The sequence below is a fragment of the Oncorhynchus keta genome, chromosome 10 (genome assembly GCF_023373465.1).
Source record: "Oncorhynchus keta strain PuntledgeMale-10-30-2019 chromosome 10, Oket_V2, whole genome shotgun sequence".
Taxonomy (NCBI): Eukaryota; Metazoa; Chordata; class Actinopteri; order Salmoniformes; family Salmonidae; genus Oncorhynchus; species Oncorhynchus keta.
Genome location: NC_068430.1, coordinates 55,818,764 through 55,840,331, shown reverse-complemented (window position 1 = coordinate 55,840,331; position 21,568 = coordinate 55,818,764). Strand labels below are relative to the sequence as shown.

General features: G+C 41.7%; 1 protein-coding gene across 2 annotated transcripts in view; it reads right to left on the bottom strand.

Annotated features, from left to right (window-relative positions):
* Window positions 1-21,568, bottom strand: part of LOC118389376 (disks large-associated protein 4-like) — a 226,924-nt gene that overhangs the window by 150,464 nt on the left and 54,892 nt on the right. For both annotated transcript variants that reach the window (XM_052527312.1, XM_052527314.1), the window contains exon 2: window positions 19,817-19,881. The gene's annotated coding sequence lies outside the window, so the exon portion shown is untranslated. The remainder of the gene's footprint in view (window positions 1-19,816; window positions 19,882-21,568) is intronic.

Here is a 21,568-nt window from a genome sequence, read left to right as displayed (position 1 = left end):
CATTAATCAACCCGGGATCAGTGTTGAGGGTCAGTGCCCAAACAAGCTGCACTATTTAATTAATTGTTTTGTAAATTGGCAAAAATTGGTAAACATTTATTAAAATGTGATCATACACGATTACCAATTGGTAGCTTAATCATTTAAGCAATTTATTCAGATTCCAGTGTCATACACTCCCTCTCTGTCACCAAAATTAGTTTTATAACCACACTTTTAACAAATCAATGGGAAAATTATTTTCCTATCGATCACCCAAGAGGGAATAGAGGTTTTCATCCCCCTCTGGCGAATGTGACAGGGTAAATGTGTTTACTGATGATGTCTCATGTTGAACACTATGGCTAAACAATTGGTTTAAAACTGGAACTGTCACGCCCTGACCTTAGAGCGCCGATTTATTTCTAAATAATAATAATAATAATAATATATGCCATTTAGCAGACGCTTTTATCCAAAGCAACTTACAGTCATGTGTGCATACATTCTACGTATGGGTGGTCCCGGGGATCGAACCCACTACCCTGGCGTTACAAGCGCCATGCTCTACCAACTGAGCTACAGAAGGATTTCTCTATTTAGTTAGGTCAGGGTGTGATTTGGGGTGGGCATTCTATGTTGTCTATTTCTTTGGTTTTGGCCTAGTATGGTTCCCAATCAGAGGCAGCTGTCTAGTGTTGCCTCTGATTAGGGATCATACTTAGGCAGCCTTTTTAATCACTTTCTGTTGTGGGATCTTGTTTTTGTTAGTTGCTGGTTTAGCGCTACATTACATTACATGCTGTTTATCTTTCTTGTTTTTTTGGGTTGTTCATTTAATAAATTCAAAATGTACGCCTACCTCGCTGCACCTTGGTCTCATTCCGACGACAGCCGTAACAGGAACACACAGTTCAAAACATTTTTAATTCATTCACTTCCACTCTGTTTTCCTGAAGCATGCAGTCATTCCCAGAAGCTCTAATTTTGACAGTGCTACAACCAATAGGAAAAATTAGTTTTGGCTATTTCTGCTAGAAACATGCCTTTAGTCTAGAACACACAGTTCAAAACGCATTAATCCATCCACTTCCAATCAGTTTTTCTTGGAACATGCAATAATCTTACTGATGCACTAATTTCGAAAGTGGGAATGCCCCCTATCCTACAGCCTACAGGAGAGGTGGCTCTATGGTCCCAGTTGCCACAATAGGTTATGAGAAATGCTATCAAAATATGCTAAAAACAAGATAAAGATGTATCTATAATGGCTGCCAAAAAGGCTTTTTGACCTTCTTGAATGGCCTTTTCTATTCAAAACTTTGGAAGCCTTCAACTTTCCAGCTGAAATAACATGTTTTATAAAAATATCATATAAATATCCTAAAGCAAAAATATACACAAATAATACATTATCTGATTAAATGTTTTTAGAAAGGGGTACAAGACAGGGATGTCCTCTCTCCCCCCTTCTGTTTGCACTGGCAATTCAACCACTTGCAGAAATAATTAGACAGGACTCGTAACAGGTATCAGTATTGGTAAACATGAATATAAACTCTCTATTAGTTCTCCCATGCGGGCACCAAAATATGTTGTGACTTTTGGCTAATTAATATTCAAGACCATTTGCTGATGAATTACTGGAATAATTAATTGAACTGATTTATTTGGTTCATTTGGTTATCCTATCCAAATTAATCTAAGGGCACCATTAATGGTTGGATATAGAGAGACTCTTGAATTAACTATCAGCAGTTATAATTAACTGTTAAGTGGCTGTTCCACTGGATGTCATAAGGTGAATGCACCAATTTGTAAGTCGCTCTGGATAAGAGCGTAAATGACTTAAATGTAAATGTAAATGTTAATAATCAACCATAGTATTATTATTGTCGATTTGACCATATTCTCATTCTGAACAAGAACTCAATCGCTCGTAAATGAACTCAATGCAACAAATAATTAATTCAAGGTTTTATTTACTACACTAAATAATTTGGACAATTAGGTAGCTGACAGATACAAGATAAAGGCAGGGTATAACAAAATACAACACAGTTATTGAGGTGAGAATCTCCACAGGTCAATAGAAATGAACTTCGACACTCAACTCAGGCAAAAATAAAAGTACATTCACAAGGCTTTGATATGATATGGTCTTAACAATTGAAAGAGAAAATGTGAGAGGGCTACATCCTCCACTTAGGCTTTCACAACCATAAAATTATAGAGAGCTTCACCAACCAGGAATAGACAATGGGCTAGTTTGCATCCGGTGCAGACAGTGCAGAGACAGTGTTGATCATTAGTTTGTAAATTAGACCTGCCATCTTACAACACCCAATAAAAAACACAACTTTAATACACACACAGTGCCACTTTCAGAGGAAATCAATTATGCAATGGGGCAATTAACTTTATTTTGATATTGCCTGCCCAGTTGGATTCCACTAGGATGGGATGACGCCTGGATGGATTGCGAGGAAAAAGTAGTGTTGTTCCCATCTCTCTCTCTCTCTCTCTCTCTCTCTCTCTCTCTCTCTCTCTCTCTCTCTCTCTCTCTCTCTCTCTCTCTCTCTCTCTCTCTCTCTCTCTCGCTCTTCTCCTTTCTTAGTCCAGCAAAGCAAAGTTTATAAGAGTTGTTTTTGTTCGTTCTCCTAACCCAAACGGGATATACTGTAGTCTCGAATGCAAACAGTGCTTTCCTGCAGGAACCCCCTCTGGGATGATTCTTCGGTCTGAGTAGGATCAGTCTGTGTCAAAAGATGTTTGATTTCCAAGAAGATGGGATCAGTCATCTGATGGGCGAGGCCACACCTTTCAGAAACTTGATCTGACATCTGTTTGCAAGTCCTGTAATTTATATGGAATCTCACAGAGGGCGGGCTCTGATAGGGTGGTACGGGAACGCATTGATTTTTAAAAACTCAGCACATTTAGGTTCAGGGAGATACATCAAATTTCCTTATAAGTGTTCACAGAATGTTCCGTTCTGTACAAAAACAGTTTAACAGTCCCTACGATGTAATACGTAGCCCATACTGTAGGTACCAAACATTTTATATTACAGTAATATGCCAATGATAGGACAACCAGGGGAAAATTCGGACCTGCTCAGGGCCACTCAGAGTCGTAAAAGGCAAATAGCAGTTTGTTTGTTCTCATGAAGGCTTGTAAAGAGGGCGGAGGCACCATCTCACACAGAACTGTGAATCTTGGCCTGGAATGTGAGACTCAGGGATATCTGTCCAACATCACGCACTCCAGGTTAGCCTCCCACTGCTAACTGTAGTATCCGACTGCTAACTGCTGTCACACCACTCCCCGTGAGCGTGCTATTGAGCGCTACACCTGGCAACATCTGCAGCTTGCCTTTTCCCCAATGCTAATCCCAGCCTGCTTCACCCTCATTAAAACAGTAGAGCAGCGTTAATGTACAATATTCCCTCCTTCATCTGCAACAATTAGGTGACTGGAGACTGGCAAGCCATTACCTGTACTATCCCTTGCTCCACGTTAAAGAGAACGGACTATAAACTAAAGCTACTGCCTATACCCAAAGGCCTGTAGTAAGTAGCCTCTCTGTACAATACTATTTCAGACGAGTTGCCCTGTTGCAGGGCTGCATCGGGTTGTCATTGACAATTCCTCTGTGACGGTGAAAGTGAACAACAGGTCGGTAACACTTTTGTTTCGAATAATACGGGCGAGAAATTGTCAGAGGTTCTGAGAGAATAATTATCTGCATAACCGAACACACTAGTATCATATGTAAATGTTCAGCGATTCCCTTACTTCTCGTTACCCAGACAATAGCTCAGGCATCTATCAACATCTCACAACACACCTAGCATGGATATAATCAGGTGACATTTCTAGGAGAAATATGTCTAATATGTCTGTATGAGCATAATCGTTGCTGTAGGTCATAGAGTTCTAATTACCTGTTCCCAATGATCATAGGAAATGAATCTTAGTTGTGGGTCACTGGGACACCAATCTTTTGCAAGCGCTTTTGTTGATGTAGGCATACAACATATGGGATTAAAGACTGAGTCTTTTATGGATGATATTCCATCATCAAACTCTTATAAACAGAGAGAGAGAGAGAGAGAGAGAGAGAGAGAGAGAGAGAGAGAGAGAGAGAGAGAGAGAGAGAGAGAGAGAGAGAGAGAGAGAGAGAGAGAGAGAGAGAGAGAGAGACTAATTTTCAGTGTTTGTGCCAAACCTAAGGCAGGTTGATGATATGAGATGAGACCTAGTCTGAGTACATCATCTGACCTAGTCAACCCAACATGGACACTAACAAGATCCAGAAGTCCATCCTGCCTCCTCCACTGTACTCCACTCCCTGTCTGGCTAACAAGCTGTGAGCTACCAGCCCATCAGTAAAGGTACCAGATGTCAAATCCCATCCCATTCCCAATATACTTCTGTTCTTCCCTCAGCCTGGAAACAGCAAGAATGGACATCTATGGAGGAAAAACTGTAGGCAATTATAATTGCTGGTCGGCAATTGTTCCTCACTGAATTACTCCTATCTCAAAGTCTCAGATAAGCAATATTTGCATGATTTGCAATCGAAGCGTCCCCCCTCCATTCTCAGGAGAGTAAGTGTTCGTCTCCTCTGTCTACATGGTATTCTTCATCAGCGCTTTGTTTCTGCTATCTGTCGTTACTCGGTGCAATGAAAATAAACGATGGACTTCCTACAGCTGCAATGGGCTTCCTATGAGTTAGCAGTGAAACTGTGTCTGCGATGTGTCCCGATCTGGGTTTCCAAATGTAATGGTGCAAGTATTGGTTTTAATTGAGGTCAACCTTGTTGATTAGCTCACAAACTAAATTAGTCGGCTGGAAAGTGAAAATGCAGAGCAAGGGTGTGAGAAGTTAAGCGATTGGAGAGAAAATAGAAGAGAGGAAGAGCGGGAATGAGTCAGGCATTCTATGAGCTAGAACTGGGAGAGTAAACACAAAAATATGTCACATGTTGACAGACTGCATGAAAATAATTGCTTGGTTGTTGCATGTGTTTTCACCTGGACACCGGGGTAAGCTAAGGGGAGTTTTCTGGTAAGCGTCTGGAAGTTTGTGGAATAAAAATGTGCACTGCACGCTGTGCTCCCATGAGATTTATTGACAATGCTTCGGCCACTCAGGTTGGTCTTCACCAGGACTCCATTGAGAACAAACCCACATTGTGGAATAAGAACATAGCCTGGATTTGATAGAGGTTAAACCTGTCCCTTTTGAGAGGGAATCAAATGATGAAGACATGTTCAGGTCACGTTTCATTGTTTTTTTATAGCTTGAAATAAATAGGCCTATAGATTCTGCACTTCTACTGCTCTCTGGCAATATAAAATAATTGAACTTAATTATGTATCATTTATTTCTCCAAGAGGGAACTTCAGGTTCAGGCAATGAGCTCTGAGATGTAACACATTTCATCGTGAGGAGGCACAACGACAGTCACAAAGGATGAAGCACTGTATGGGGTTCCCCTATAGGGGGATTCTCTGGTGGGTGGAATGGTGTGGGCAGTGGGTGATTGACAGGAGGTGTGATGGCTGATGGAAATAGTGAGGGAGCTGCAGAGAGTTGACAATCCGGCCACTAGGCAGTCCCCGCCCCATCACAGCAGGAGGGTGAGGACACATCACATCACTTCCATCCATCGTGCCATATTTAAACAAATTATAATTACGTTTATGTCTCTCAACCATTATGCTCAGCCTCAGACATAGAATTCTATGTCATTATATTCTTATTCTGTGTGTTCATCTGTATAAGAAGAGGTGTGATGCAGGAGTGGTGCAGCGGTCTAAGGCAATGCATCTCATTCCAAGAGGTGTCACTACAGTCCCTGGTTCAAATCAAGGCTGTATCATATCTGGCTGTGATTGGGAGTTGTAAATAAAGAATTTGTTCTTAACTGACTTGCCTAGTTAAATAAAGGTACATTGTTTTTTATATCTGTATGTTTGTTTTGCATGCAAATGTATGCATGGACATTACAGTATATACTGCAGAAACTGATTTGAGTAGTTTCATTACTCTTTGTGCAGGTCTAGGTTCAAATCAATTTCAGAAGTATCAACCGATATCTCTATGACATAATATACACGTAATTGATTTTCTCACCAACTGACTTTGCTCTACAGAGACAGTATACTCTCTGTCCTTAGATGCCCCCTTGCCCTGACCGCCTAAATAATCCACCCCTCCTCCCCTGCCCCAGTGGTTTGTCCCAGTGGTTTGTCACAGTGTCAGTTGGTTTGTCCCCCTGTGACAGGCAGTGCCTGTTCCCAACATCTCCTCTCCTCTTTCATCCACCATCATTCTAAAAGCCCCGAGCGTACTGTTTGAAAAACAACATGCTGTTCCTATCTCTCTTGTTCTCACTTAAAGGGACAGTTCACACAAATTACCAAATGTCCACAGACTGCTTAGAAGGTAAGGAAACAAATAAACTATATGACGAAAAGTACATGCTTGTCGAAGATGTCATTCCAAAATCGTGGGCATTAATATGGAGTTAGTCCACCCTTTGCTGCTGTAACATCCTCCACTCTTCTACAGTAGGAAGGCTTTTCACTAGATGTTGGAACATTGCTGCGGGGACATGCTTCCATTCAGCCACAAGAGCATTATTGAGGTCGGGCACTGATTTCGGGCGATTAGGCCTGGCTCGCAGTCAGCATTCCAATTAATCCCAAAGGTATTTGATGGGGTTGAGGTCAGGGCTCTGTGCAAGCCAGTCAAGTTACACACCGATCTCGACAAACCATTTCTGTTATGACCTCGCTTTGTGTACGGGGGCATTGTCATGCTAAAACTGGAAAGGGCCTTCTCTAAACTGTCGCCACAAAGTTGGAAGCACAGAATCATGTAGAATGTCCTTGTATGCTGTGGCGTTAAGATTTCCATTCACTGGAACTAAGGGTTCTGCACTCAGCGGTCCTGTTCTGTGAGCTTCTGTGTCCTACCACTTCGCGGCTGAGCCATTGTTGCTCCTAGACATTTCAACGTTCAACTAACAGCTCTAGCAGGGCAGAAATTTGACAAACTGACTTGTTGAAAAGGTGGCATCCTATGATGGTGCCACATTGGAAGTCACTGAGCTCGTCAGTAAGGCCATTCTACTGCTAATGTCTGTCTATGGAGTTTGCATGGTTGTGTGCTCGATTTTATACACCAGTCAGCAATGGGTGTGGCTAAAATAGTCGAATCCCTGAATGTGAAGGGGTGTCCACATACTTTTGTATATATAGTGTTGGTCATTTTGATATTTGGTGAAATATCCCTTTAACCACCAACATTGAATGAATCAGCAATTCAAAGCATCACTGATGTCCAAGCTACTGTGTTAAGGGCTACTGTGTTTTGTCTGTACCTCAGTGAATAACTAAAGAATGTTATTTTTTAGTGCATTAAGTTTTATACTGGAAGAGCAAAGCCCAGGAAGAAAGCAATGTCATTTCGTTCCAATCAAAAATAAGATATTTACATTATTTATCAATTGTCATTCATGTCATTGTGAAATCAAACTGCAAGGTCAAAAAAAGGATTAGAGCAGAGGATCATGGTCCACTGTCTCCAAAATGAAAGGGACACCTCATTGCACATTATAAATTAGCCTGACTCTGTAGTGAGTGAACCTGATGCTACCTAAATCTGACCCCAGTTCACGTCAACAGTGTTTTCAAGGTCCTCCAACGCAAACCAATTTGTCTATGACCCAAGATGGCCCCCGAAAACACCAGGGTCATGTTTGCATAATGTCTGGTTTCCATACACCTCTTCGGTGTCAATGGATTTAGCCTTTTATCAAATGCAGAACACATGTTGTGTGATAAAGAAATAGGTCGCAGTTCAGTGTTTACCCACAACCCTTTCTGACTCGCCAGGTGTACCGTCCCAAAAATATATAGATTTTTTTTTTTAAAGGAAGGAAAGAATAAAAGGAAACTCCTGACCAGGGCTGAACTGAGAAGTTATTTGCCTGGAGCGATTCACAAATCCCCTATCGAAATGAGCAGCTTATTTCTGACAGATTCACTTTATTAATCTTGTCAAATGGAATCCGAGCATAGAGATACTACAAAACAAACATCACGGGATGAAGACTTGAGAGCAGATGGCCTCGCAGATTTAAGGCAAAACACTGCCTACCCACTGGAATAGAGAGAGAGAGAGAGAGAGAGAGAGAGAGAGAGAGAGAGAGAGAGAGAGAGAGAGAGAGAGAGAGAGAGAGAGAAAGCCGTCAGTGAAAATCACAGGAAGTATGAACCCTGCTGTTACCGCACGTTACGAGGCAGTGCACAGAGCTCACCACACTGCCCCCCCCAAAATTCCTGTCAGTGAAAATCACAGGAAGTATGAACCCTGGTGTTACCGCACGTTACGAGGCAGTTGCACAGTAGCTCACCAGAGCACTGGTTGGTATGGCCAAAATTCTACTGTCATTATGTGCATGGCTCAGTTGGTAAACTCTGGAAAGTTCTGAATTATGCAGTAGGGCAAAGTTGGTTGGTATGGCTCAGTTGGTAGAGCAGTTGGTTGGTATGGCAGGTGTTGAAAGAGCAGTTGGTTGGTATGGCTCAGTTGGTAGAGCAGTTGGTTGGTATGGCTCAGTTGGTAGAGCAGTTGGTTGGTATGGCTCAGTTGGTAGAGCAGTTGGTTGATGGCAGTTGGTTGGTATGGCTCAGTTGGTAGAGCAGTGACATCAGTTGGTAGAGCATGAGAGCAGTTGGTTGGTATGGCTCAAAGCAGTTGGTTGGTATGGCTCAGTTGGTAGAGCAGTTGGTTGGTATGGCTCAGTTGGTAGAGCAGTTGGTTGGTATGGCTCAGTTGGTAGAGCAGTTGGTTGGTATGGCTCAGTTGGTAGAGCAGTTGGTTGGTATGGCTCAGTTGGTAGAGCAGTTGGTTGGTATGGCTCAGTTGGTAGAGCAGTTGGTTGGTATGGCTCAGTTGGTAGAGCAGTTGGTTGGTATGGCTCAGTTGGTAGAGCAGTTGGTTGGTATGGCTCAGTTGGTAGAGCAGTTGGTTGGTATGGCTCAGTTGGTAGAGCAGTTGGTTGGTATGGCTCAGTTGGTAGAGCATGGCAATGCCAGGGTTGTGTGTTTGATTCCACACTTGTGTAAAATGTATGCATGCATGACTGTATGTTGCTTTGGTTAAAAGCGTCTGCTATAAATGGAATATATGAATATAATTCCTGACTAAAAAGAGTTTCCTTAAATACACCTCACTTACAGAAGTATGTCTTCATAAAGAATTGACCGATGTTCATTTCTGACACTAAAACAGAGCTATTTCAGCCTCACCCAATAACTAGAACAAGGAGGCATGTTGGCTTGCAAGGGAAGGTGAACTCACAAGGCTAAGATATCAAGGTGAAATAAAACTGAAGGGTTTTATGTATATTTAATGACCTCACCGTTCGATGAAGCTAAAAATGAAAATATGAGCGCTACGGTAGTGTAGCTGGGTTCCAGGAACATCAAACACAAGCAGTGTCGATAGAGGAAATAGCACTGACTGTTCAGCGTTGGCCATTTTGTCCTGCAGCTGTCAATTTATTGTTGTCTGGCTGGGGATTGACCCCCATTATGTCAACACAATTACTGTCTGGCTGTCTGTTATCCCGACAGGTCAGCAAGGTGAGCTTGTGTCCTACTGTAATGTATAGTAGGCATGAGCAAGAAGGTCACATAAATTAGGGTGGCCATTTTGAACTCTTTGAATAGGAAGTACCAACACATAATTTGCTGTCTAGCAATTTTAGCATCACTTTGTAAAAATGTGAATCCTTATTACATGACTATTTAAGTATTAAGGTAGTCTGAATTGTTCCTTTTGTTTTCTATCCAACAAAATTGCCCACTATATAGGAATCAATATATATAACTAAAGAGTAAACACTACAATAGCCAGGCCTCGAGGCATCCTAGCCTTTGGGTCGTCTGTCACTCGTGCTCCCTCTCCAGCCTCTAGGTCACTGGGCTGCTCATTACGGCGCACACCTGTCACCATCGTTACGCACACCTGGACTTCATCAGACTCACCTACACTCCATCACTTCCTTGATTACCTTCCCTATATGTGTCACTCCCTTTGGTTCCTTTCCCCGGCGTTATTGTTTCTGCTTCAGTTTCACGTCTGTGCGTTGTTTGCGTTTCTTGTTTTGTATTATGTTTTCATTTATTTATTCAAATGATTCACTCCCTGACCTTGCTTCCCGACTCCCAGCGCTCACGTTACAGCGTCAACATTCTAACAGCCTAATACACACATTTCATGTATGTTATCGCAAAAATAATCAATAGGTTGTGTTTATGAAGGTCTTAGGTAACACAAGCATTTCATTAGTTTTTGTTACAGTAGGCAACATGTAAAGACTAAAAACCACTTAAAACACCACAGTGTTAATATGGACCATCACAAAGAAATCCATTATTATGTTGTTTAGGTATGTCTTATTAAGAAACATTATGAAACCAAGAAAATGTGTTTCAAATAGCATATTTTAAGTTGTATTGTTACTTGTCTGTGCTTAGTAGCCTAGGCTATGCTGCCGCGAGTGCTCATGTGTGGAACGCACAGAATTGAAGTTATTCTACAATGAAAGTGATTGAAAATAGAGCTGACCTGCTCACCTTTGAAAGTTGTTTAGATGTTTAAGAAACATTAAAATGGTCTCTTTTCCATAGGTTACAGGAATCAAAACGTCTGACCTGCATGAACGTCTGTTGGGTGACTTGAAAAAGTACTGTGAGTTAAGCTCTGTTCCCTTCTCTGTCAATTACACACTGCACAAGTCTCTTCATTCACAAGACAATTGATAATAGTGTCAGCCATCAGACTATTGTCAATTTCAACTTGTCTTTAGGCTACATTTATTATTATAAACTGGGTGATTCGAGCCCTGAATGCTGATTGGCTGATAGCCGTGGTATATCAGACCGTATACCACAGGTATGACAAAACATGTATTTTTACTGCTCCAATTATGTTGGTAACCAGTTTATAATAGCAATAAGACACCTCGGGGGTTTGTGGTATACACCCTCTTCTGATCTCTACATGCCAGTGTAGCAAACATTTGGAGCACCTTCCTAATATTGAGTTGCACCTCCCGCTTTTGCCCTCAGAACAGCCTCAATTCGTCAGGGCGTGGACTCTACGTGGTGTGGAATGGCTCCCACAGTTGTGTTAAGTTGGCTGGATGTCTTTTGGGTGGTGGGCCAATCTTGATACACACTGGAAACTGTTGAGCATGAAAAACCCAGCAGTTATTGACACAAACCAGTGCACCTGGCTCCTACTACCATACCCAGGCATGCAAAACTTTTGTCTTGCCCATTTACCTTCTGAATGGCACACATACACAATCCATGTCTCAATTGTCAATTAAAAACTATTTTTCTGCCTTCATCTACACTGTTTGAAGTGGATTTAACAAGTGACATCAATAATGGATCATAGCTTTCACCTGGACTTCCCTGGTCAGTCTATGTCATAGAAAAATAGACTGTGCTGGCGACAATAAAAGAACACTCTAAAATGTGCAGTTTTGTTTAACAACACAATGCCACAGATGTCCCAAGTTTTGAGGGAGTGTGCAATTGGCATGCTGTCTGAAGAATGTCCACCAGAGCTGTTGCCAGATTATTGAATGTTAATTCCTCTACCATAAGCCGCTTCAAACGTGCAAACCACAGTCCACGTGTATGAAGTCGTGTGGGCGTGCGGTTTGCTGATGTTGTGAACAGAGTGCCCCATGGTGGGGATGGGGTTATGGTATGGGCAGGCATAAGCTACGGACAACGAACACAATTGAATTTAATCAATGGCAATTTGATTGCACAGAGATATCGTGATGAGATCCTGAGGCCCATTGTCGTGCTATTCATCTGCCGCCATCGCCTCATGTTTCAGCATGATATTGCACGGCCCCATGTCCCAAGGATCTGTACACAATTCCTGGAAGTTGAAATGTCCAAGTTCTTCCATGCATACTCAACAGACGTGTCACCCATTGAGCATGTTTGGAATGCTCTGTATCGGTGTGTACGACAGCGTGTTCCAGCACCCGCTAATATCCAGCAACTTCACACAGCCATTAACGATGAGTGGGACAACATTCCACAGGCCACAATCAACAGCCTGAGCCAACTCTACGCGAAGGAGATGTGTCGCGCTGCACGAGGGAAATGGTGGTCACACCAGATAGGGACTGGTTTTCTGATCCACTCCCCTACATTTTTTTCAGGTATCTGTGACCAACAGATGCATATCTGTATTAGTTTCTTAAACGGAAGCAAACAAAACAGGGATAAAAATACCTGAATTTGTCCAATATAAACTCTTGTTTGCAACTGTTGGAGTAATGATTACAGTTGCAGGCAAGAGTGTGCAAAGGGGGTATTGAATGTGTCACTGTCTCTCCATGTGTCACTGTCTGTCACCTCAAATGTTTCTCTCGACCTAATGTAAACGTTCATTCATAGGCGAGGTTGTACCTCATGATGGGTATAGGGAACATTTGAGTATCATGTAGTAGCCGAAACCTATCGATGTGACATTGAACTGGGTGAATGGACTATGAATGGACAGTCACCCAACATTCTGTAATAGAAATAAGGCCATGCTCACGAGAATGATTTTGTTGTCCTCCCTCATCATAAACAGCACTGACCGCCACTGGTACAACATCACAGCAGTACCAAGAAGAGTTCTGTCCAATACCAAAAGTGACACAACTATCTGTCTATGTCACATTGATCGGATTACACCACATTGCAATGTGTTGTTAGTTGCCAATGGAATACCAAAGCAGAGGAATGGTATGAAGAAAAGGGGTAATAATAGGCCCATTGTATCGTTCTAGTTGTCTTGACTCAGTGAAATGTCAACAAAGCCAGGCATTTGAAATAATGAGAACGTAAAAGAGAATGACATTTTTCTCTCTATTTTGAGGGCTGCCACCGATAAACAGAAAATAAAATTTGTTCATTTTCAAACTCATTCTCTTTTATAGTTCACACTCTATTAGCAGTAGCCATTGATGAATACTGGATGGAGAAGGAACCGGGAGATGAAATCACCACCTAAACACTGATCTAGGGTCAGTTCTGCGTTTTCTTCCCCAGATCATTAAGGTTAGGATTTATGAAGGCTAATCTGATCCAAGATCTGTGCCTTAGGACCAGAGCACCTTCTACCAAGAGCATTTTCCAAGCTGGAAATGCAAGTTATGACACAGAACACTGAATTACAATGCCCATGTCTCCTTTGTCCGGTTTCGTCCTTCCGTTTTCTGTGGATCTGATTAGATTATATCCATGTTCTTCTTCCATCTGCGAAGGCAAATGGGGACAGTTTACAGAACAGAAGCTTTTCATAGAAGCTATAACCACAAAGGCCGTACTCTGCATGTGTCCTCATCTAATAGCACAGATGATAAACTCAGCACATGCAAGGACAACTGATCTGATTTGAACAATATCAATATCTATGGCCTCAGGTGAACTCTCACAGCAGCCAGATTATGCATTGTCAGCTAGGCCTCAGACAACCGTACACTCCACAGTCAACAATGACTCATTCGCTCCCCACACACCTCATTGCACGTCTCAATGGTTCATAGTTCACAGGAAAAGAGAATTAAAAACTAGAGGGACAGCACACAAAAAAATATCATTTTAGATATGCCGTGTCAGGGAAATAATGTGAACCAACTCAAGAGTGCTCGGCCTTGGATAAATTAGCTATTTTCTAGTATCATTTTGAAAGGTTTATTCAAATGGTATAAACTATTATGTTCGCCTCAATTTTAAGCCTTGATGAATGGACCTCTAAGAGGACAAAAAAAAATATTTAACTTATTAGAGAAGGTGGAGATATTACCATATTGCTTATTTCCATAGCTGTGGGAAGTAGGGGTGCTGAGGGTGCTGCACCACCACCTGATAAATCACATAACAAATATATATACAGTGCCAGTCAAAGGTTTGGACACACCTACTCATTCCATGTTTTTTCTTTATTTGTACTATTTTCTACATTGTATAATAATAGTGAAGACATCAAAACTATGAAATAACACATATGGAGTCATGTAGGAACCAAAAAAGTGTTAAACAAATCAAAATCTATTTTATATTTGAGATAACAGCTTTGCACACTATTGGCATTCTCTCAGCCAGCTTCATGAGTTAGTCACCTGGAACGCTTTTCAATTAACAGGTGTGTCTTATTAAGAGTTCATTTATTTCCTTCTTAATGCGTTTTAGCCAATCAGTTGTGTTGTGACAAGGTAGGGGTGGTATACAGAAGATAGCCCTATTTGGTAAAAGACCAAATCCATATTATGGTAAGAACAGCTCAAATACGCAAAGAGAAATGACAATCCATCATTACTTTAAGGCATGAAGGTCAGTTAATGTGGATAATTGCACTCGCATTGCACTCGCAAAAAGTGCTATGGTAAAACTGGCTCTCATGAGGACCGCCACAGGAAAGGAAGACCCAGCGTTACCTCTGCTGCAGAGTTACCAACCTCAGAAATTGCAGCCCAAATAAATTCTTCACATAGTTCAAGTAACAGACACATCTCAACATCTACTGTTCAGAGGAGACTACGTGAATCAGGCATTCATGGTCAAATTGCTGCAAGGAAACTTCTACTAACGGACACCAATAATAAGAAGAGACTTGCTTGGGCCAAGAAACACGAGCAATGGACATTAGACCGGTGGAAATCTGTCCTTTGTGACAGTCGTCTTTGGGAGACGCAGAGTAGGTGAACGGATAATCTCCATGTGTGTGGTTCCCACCGTGAAGCATGGAGGAGGAGGTGTGATGGTGTGGGGGTGCTTTGCTGTTGACACGGCCAGTGATTTATTTAGAATTCAAGGCACACTTAACCAACATGGCTACCACAGCATTCTGCATCTGGTTTGCGCTGAGTGGGACTATCATTTGTTTTTCAACAGGACAATGATCCAACATACCTCCTGGCTGTGTAAGGGCTATTTGACCAAGAAGGAGAGTGATGACTGCTGCATCAGAGGACCTGGCCTCTGCAATCACCCGACCTCAACCCAATTGAGATGATTTGGGATGAGTTGCACCACACAGTAAAGGAAGAGCAGCAAACAAGTGCTCAGCATATGAGGGAACTCCTTCAAGACGGTTGGAAAAGCATTCTAGATGAAGCTGGTTGAGAGAATGCCAAGAGTCTGCAAAGCTGTCATCAAGGCAAAGGGTGGCTTCTTTGAAGAATCTCAAATAAAAATATATTTAAATTTGTTTAACACCTTTTTGGTTACTACATGATTCCTCATGTGTTATTTCATAATGTTGATGTCTTCACTATTATTCTATCATGTAGAAAATAGTAAAAAATAAAGAAAAACCCTTGAATGAGTAGGTGTGTCCAAACTTTTGAATGGTATTGTATATTTGTATATACAGCATATATATAAACAACATATATTAAAAAATTAACCCCACCAAATTAGTGCACTAGGCCTTTATTACTCCTGTATGAGCAGAGTGGCCATGCTTATGCCTATACCTATCGAATCCTTTAACAAATATGAGAGGTGCTTTTGGGGGCATTGGTTTATTTCAAATTTAGCCATAGGGCCAGTGTAGCCACTTGTGGGGGAGGAGGACGAGGAGAGTGGGTTAAAAATGAAAAGGCAGGAGCTTTAAAAGCGTTGGGAGGGATTTGTTTCCAATAAGCCACCCACAGGATTAGAGCATGTTAATGCAATGCCTACAGCCTTTCACAGACTGGACACTGCTAACACAGAGAGAGAAACAGAGGGAGGAACGGAGAGAAAGACAGAATGTGAGAGAGTGAACACACGCACGGCAGCAGTGCAGAACATGCAGTGCACACACACGCTTGCACGTACACACAGACTCAGTCGAGGCCGGATTTCGTCATTCGTCACTCAGTACTATTCCAAATGACAGCTGGAAATTGGCTGTGTTGGACCAAGAATACTGTACATGTCAACAACCATCAACTCTCACATTAGGAACACAGGGTAGGTAAAAGCCGATAAAATATCGTAGCTTAGCGAAGCTAACGCACAATAGGTTCCCAGGAGAGGGTGAATCCCTATGGAGAAACTGCCGCTGCTCTGCTTCCTCGGCTACAGCTGGGCTTGCTACACCCCGGTAACTCAAAACCACAACTCAGACGGCATCACGTTAGAACAAGAAGAAAGTACATCAGGGAGGCATTCGCTGTCAAAGTGCGCAACACAACATAATATTATTATGGCGAGGCCATCTCATGGCAGTCAATGGGAAGCCTGTAACATGACAGTAAAATGGAGAAGCCAGATGCACTGAGAGAGCTGGCGAGTGAGTATGACACAGGGATGAGAAAGCATCCATGCATAACGTATGGAGTGTGGACATAACATATGGAGTATGGACATAACGTATGGAGTATGGACATGGTTCCATTTAGCCAAAGGTAAGACTGGAAGGTATACGCAGTGCTGTGGAGTGGTACAAAGGACTGGTGGTGTGGCTCTATACCTTGCGAGGGCTTCCTATGAGCTAATGTAAACAAAGCCAGTATAGCATAACTTTATTTTCAAATGGGTTCGTTGCGTACAGTATAATTACGCAACATCCCCGGAAGAAAAGGTGATGGCATGGACTTTTGTGAAGCTAACCACTTCACACGCATCTATTGATTGTACGATTTCCTTTTTTTCCCCCATCACATTGGTTTCCATTTGAAATGATAATCAATGGCTTAACTTTGATTACATAGTATACCACAGTCATATGGGGAAAATTGCTAAACTCGCATGCAGTGTTCTCCTTCTAAATAACCCATGCGGATTGCAGGTTGGTTGCATTGGCACACAGTCCCCTCAAGAGAGATGAAATCAAAACAGAATAATAGCATCAGCAATTCATCAACTCCATAAAATGCAATGCAATAAGCCGAGCTCTCAGAGAAAACAATATAGAAGTGAGTGGGCTGATTGAAGCAAATGTAATAAGCCTCGGGGGAAACTAGATCCTTTCTCATGTGCTTGGATATTGAATATTTCTCACACAGTATCATTATGTGATAAATTGGCCATAGTTACTGGCACTCCCTCTGAAATGTCAATGTAGCGTAGCCTTTTGGTAGCATAGAGCTAGCCTTACAACAGTCTATAGACAGTATGTTTACGGCACAGCTATCATCAATTGCCACATATCTTCACTTTTACGTGTAACCACATTTTGTCAAAGGCGTGCTTGCTTGATTGACATTGGAAAAGTGAGGTGGAAATGTACGTAATCAAATCGTAAATCATCATAGGTGGGCAGAAGCTTGTATTCTTGATGACAAACACACGTCACATTCTCATTAGTATGCATATATATTTATTTACAGTACCTCTATTTACTTCGTTTCCGCAATTCATGTATGAGTAGCACCTACAGGCACCACTCATACATTCAAGTAGAACAGCAACCACAGCTCACTGGTGCCTTCCCTGAAGGACCAAGGCTACACTGGGTACCTCCAATTTGGGCTCCTGCATCCATCTACTCTCAAAAAGCTTAAGCAGGGGTTCTGTTTGAAATGGTACCCTATTCCCTATGAAGTGCACTTTATAGGAAATATATGAGTTGTTTTTCCCTTTCAATGCAGAGGACAGTGGAATAATCATACGACGATGACGACGTAAGGTGTAATTCTGCTGCCTGTCAGAACACACTAATGTAAAAATCCACAGAAGTCTACAATTTGGCCTGGAAGGTTAGGGGGATTGACTGATTTGACAACCAGATTTACTGGTTCAAATCCCTGGAGGGCGGAGCTCAAGCCTTGCTCGGAGTAAGTGAGACACTTAACTTTCCAACACACTGCCCTGGAAGGAACAGTTATGGAAATAACCATACAAATGAAGGGTTCCTTCCTCCTTAACACGTCTATGTATTTGTCTATTTCCCCCTAAAACGATTATGAATGTCTGTAATGGCTGTTCCAGAGGCCATAGGCCATGTGTTAATTGAAGAGCCCTCGAGCCCTGAAACATCACCATGTTGCTACATAGTGAAAGGCTCATATACTGGTCTCTCCTCTAAATGAACCCTATAAGGTGTGTGTGTGTGTGTGTGTGTGTGTGTGTGTGTGTGTGTGTGTGTGTGTGTGTGTGTGTGTGTGTGTGTGTGTGTGTGTGTGTGTGTGTGTGTGTGTGTGTTTAGGATGCAGCAACATGCAATTATATGTAAAAGGGATGTTTGAGGATTGCAGAGTACATACATGTAGCATGCAGGTTTTCCTAATTGCATGAAAAGAACAGCTCTAAGTATGTAGAGCTTCAAACCTCTTGATGTTTCTTTTCAAGAAGCTTTGAACAAATTGTTCCTTGTCTCACGGCCTTTCATATTCTGGGAATTCAACAGAGCGAATAATCAACGCAACAGCTGCTGAAAAATGTTGAATTGGTCTCTGAAGTGTGATAACAAAGTAGCCACTATCAATGTCCTCCCCTAGAAAGATTTAACACCCCACAGTTACAAAGCCTAACTAGCCAGAGTCATGCTGCTATCACATGGTACCAATACCCAGATTCCTGTGTTCTTCCAAAACCAAAATGTATTTCGTTCACTTCAAATAATCTTTAATTGATTTCTTGATCTTTAAAACATGAAAAATGGCTTGTTGTGAAACAATACAAAATATTAATGAACATCCCCAAGCAGTGTCAACATTTATTGAATTTGCAGAAGAGAGAGGAGAGATCTTTTTGTATAAATGTTTCACTGCACTTGGGTAGTAGCTATACAAGAGAGACGGTAATCTCAGATAAAATTATACATCTCTACAAGTGCTTTGAAAGAAATACGAATCTAGCATAAGAAATGACTTGTTCAGTGGTGGAGCTCAGGGTCCTATCCCGAGACCCCCTCATAATGCTGAGTGTCGGGCTTGTTCAGTCAAGTTTTAAATGCTCTGCAGGATAACAAAACATGTATTTTCATCCCTGAAACAGCAGAACACTACTTCAACATGCATGCCCATCAATATCCAAGCCATTTATCATTGTATACACCGCCATTTCTATTCTAATAAGTCAGGACAGGAGTGAACAAGAGATTCATCAGAGCTCGTAACATGCAGCGACAAGTTCCACCTTTCCTTGACCCATTCTTTTTTTCAGCTTACAGCGAAGCTCCATCCAAATTCCTCCTTTCCATCAATTTTCAACCTGGGCAAGGACAAAGCTAAGTGTGCAGGTTTACATTTATTGTCATGAATCTTGCCCTAGAAGCAGCTCTGCAGAGTGGTCACTAGCTGGCACAGCCTCAAAGTAATAAAATCTGATTTTATACCTAACCCTAACCTTAACATTAACCACAACGCTAACCCTAATGCCTAACCCTTACCTTAAATTAAGACCAAAAAGCTAATTTTTGTTTTCAGGTATTATTATGATATAGACTATTTGATTTTGCAGCTGGCCTATCTAGCGAAAATATCTCAGTCCTGCCTCCAGGGCAAAATTCATGACAATAAACGTCAACCTGCACTAACTGCCTCCAACTAGTGGCCCTATAAGCTAATTCCTCAGGTAGTTTCAGACTTTTCAGCAAATCCAGCATCAACCACAAATAGGTTAGTGTCTCTTTAGTACTCAACCACTGGTGTCCTTCACAATGTCAACCACTGTCGGATGGAAGAAAGAAAGCAAGGAGGAGGCTAGACCCAAAGAGGAGTGAAGGTCACTTTTGCCATTTTAAAGACCAGAGACACTTTGTGAGAAGAAATCGGATATCCCTGCACACATACCTTGTTGAATGGTTTGGATAATCCGTCTTCAAAGACAGTGACGAAGTGGCCAAGAGAAAGAGATCCTGCGAAACAAAATGGGAGGGAAAATGGTGTGACATTTAAAATACACATTCACATTCCTTCGTGATCCTTCTGTAGTTAAATAGATAATACTTTTACAGGGAACAAGGAACCAAAGGATACAGGCTTTGTAAGTTAATATTTGCTGATTTGAATTTGAATTGGTTCTTCAAAGAATCGGCTGGCTTTAGCTTAAAAGGCAACGAGGCGGCAAATTAACACAAGACATAATGCACTTCATCGTCATCTACTGTCGTCAAACCCTTACATATCTTTTCAGTGATTGTATTATCAACAGAATACATTTAATTATCCAGCCATTTATTTGTTTTGGAAATCAATTAGAGACATCTTTCTGAGGTATGCGAATTGGAGCAACCTTAGAGATCAGACAATTTAATTAACAATCCAAACTTCTGATTAAGATCATCCTTCAGGAAGCAGTTAAGCTCTGTGGTTATTTTCCCTTTAAAAGAGGACCATTTTGTTTAATGAAAATGTCTCACAATCTTGAGGATATCACATAGCATTGAAAAAGCATTGTTGACTGTAACAATCATTCAACTTCAAAACCAAGCCTTCAGTTGAGAAATAGCTTGAAGGACAAAAAATTAAAGAACGGGTACCGAGAGAAAGAGGATAAGAGCTGCCACGATAAGTCTATCATTAAATAACTGATTCAATGTCATCCTCTTTGGTGACACACACTGATTAATGTTGGACATGTGTCACAGGCCCCAGATTGATGGAAAATGTGGCCCTACCAGCCCTGACCTTTGGTTGAATAGATTGCTACTATGGTAGCCTAAGCATAAATGGGCTATGTTTTACCCTGGTTCCGTGGAACCTTCTCTGGGCTTGGACCCAATAGGGTGATCTAGGCCAGGTTGGGGCCTTAGCCTGCTATTACACTGCAACCTGTGTGCTTGCATGTGTGTAGGCGATTAGCACTTGTTCAATCAATGCTATCACAGTTAAGCCCTGTATATCAAACAGAACATCAAATCAAAGTTTATTTGTCACGTGCGCCGAATACAACAGGTGTAAACAGTGAGATGCCTACTTACAGGCTCTAACCAATGGTGCCAAAAAAACATATGTGTGTGTGTGTGTGTGTGTGTGTGTGTGTGTGTGTGTGTGTGTGTGTGTGTGTGTGTGTGTGTGTGTGTGTGTGTGTGTGTGTGTGTGTGTGTGTGTGTGTGTGTGTTAGGTAAGTAAAGAAATAAAACAACAGTAGAAAGACATTTGAAAAAAGAGTAGCAAGGCTATATATATACAGACAGCGGTTAGTCAGTCTTATTGAGGTAGTATGTACATGTAGGAACATGACCCCTTAAAGCCAATTTATGCCTGAATCGAAAAATGTAGGCGGAGGCTTCGCTTCGTATGGAGGTGTGATGCAATTGCGGGAGCCTCCAGAGGCATGCAGAGGCCAAATCAAGCTCTGTACCACGTCGCTGGGTGCCTCTCAGTAAATGCTGTAAGGCCATTTCACATACGGCCACATCAGAAATGGATTGACCCAGTAGAGCCTTTTAGAGACGCTCAAAAGGGGGGATTTGAGCTTTCTAGCCTTTATAAATCAAATGTGTTGGTACATACGTAAACACAAGATGAGAGCCGTGATAATTTAATGATAGTGACAGGACCGATAGGATAAACTAGATAGAAAAAAAATTCAATCAATAT